Genomic DNA, 1,631 nt, shown 5'->3' with positions numbered 1-1,631 from the left:
ATCAAACAGTTTCTGATACTTTATGATTGTAGAGAACAAAGTTTCTCAGTGAGTAAAAAAGCAGCAGTCCCTCAAAGCAGGAGTTCTTTATGGCATTACAGATACAGGACATCCTTGAAAGAAATAATGTTTCCTATTAATTTTCATCTGACTTTATCTGTGTCTGTTCCCCCAGCCTTATGAATGGCAGAGCATACTTTTACACTCTTAGCTAATTTTTACTTTCTTAGATGGTTAGAGTCTCTGATTATCCCAGATTCTCTTTCTGCCCCTATAGTCCTGGTCTGGGTGTTTGTTGAATGAATACATGAAAGAAGAAATGGAATCAGTGGAAGCATGTTTGGTATGCATACTAGTCTAATACAGCACCAGGAATCACTGTTAATGTCAGTGTCATAACAGTACTATGGTTATGTTTTTAAAAAGCTAAGTCTATTAGACTATTTCAGAGAAGAAAGACGGAGCCAATAATCATATGAAGAGATGTTCAAAGTCATTAGTGACCAGGGAAATACAAATAATGAGATAACATTTAACACCCATTCAACTTGCAAAAATTATGTCTGACAAAACAGACTGTTGGAGAGGATATATAAATACATGATCTTCTTGCCCTGTTGAAGGAATATAAATCAGTGTGACCACTTCAGAAGATAGTTGGCATTTCCTCCTACAGTGAATATTTACAGTCCTCGCATTCTATCCTATCCATGCTTAGGAATATATCTCAGAGAACCACTTTGCACATGAAACATAGAATATGCATGGTGTCTTGTTCACGACAGCAAAACCTGGAAAAAGAAGTGAATGGAGTCAAAATGAATGAACCAGAACAGTACCCAACAATAGGGATGAATTTAAGGGAAAAAAACCAGACTGTGATTCCCGAAATAGTATAAAAAGCGTAACACACTTTTATAAAATTAAAAAGAATTATTTAGGATTTTGTATAGTTGTGATAAAATTATATTAAAAGGAAATAAAAAATTGGTGAACTTGGTATTTAGGATGATGTTTACCTCAGTTAAGGACAGGCAGGGCCAGGAATTGAGGAAACACGTGGTTAGATGGAATTATTGTTAAGGCCATACCTTTTCTTTTGGGTGGTAGGTGCATCAGTGCTAATCATATTATTAAAACTAACTTAATGTTTAAGTTAATCTGGAAAATTAAACTGTTAGATGGTGAGATGGACAGGGAAGCCGGCCATGCTGCAGTCCATGGGGTCGTGAAGACTCAGGCACGACTTGGTGACTGAACAACAACAACAAACTTAGTTAAATATCTAAATGTAAAAAGAGAAAATCTGCATGGAGAAAAGTACAGTCCTGTCCTTGAATGGACTAAGAAAATCTTTGGCCCCAGCCCAGAGATGCCACCCCGTGGTGGGATAATCAAGAAGGCAGGCGCTCCATGGCCTTGACACTTACTGTGGCCCCTGCCAAAGGTGCTCTGCCTCTAAGGCTCACCACGTCACACCGCTCATGTACTTGCTCAAGTGTCTTTTTTTCTTTTTAAAAAATTTTATATTGAAATGCAGTTGATTAGCAATGTTGTATTAGTTTCAAGTGCACAGTAAAGTTATGCAGTCATTATTTTTACATTCTTTTGTATTATAGGTTATTACAAGA

This window comes from Muntiacus reevesi, chromosome X, assembly GCF_963930625.1.
Source record: "Muntiacus reevesi chromosome X, mMunRee1.1, whole genome shotgun sequence".
NCBI lineage: Eukaryota > Metazoa > Chordata > Mammalia > Artiodactyla > Cervidae > Muntiacus > Muntiacus reevesi.
The sequence above is the reverse complement of the archived record's forward strand: the minus strand, read 5'-3'. Positions refer to the sequence as shown.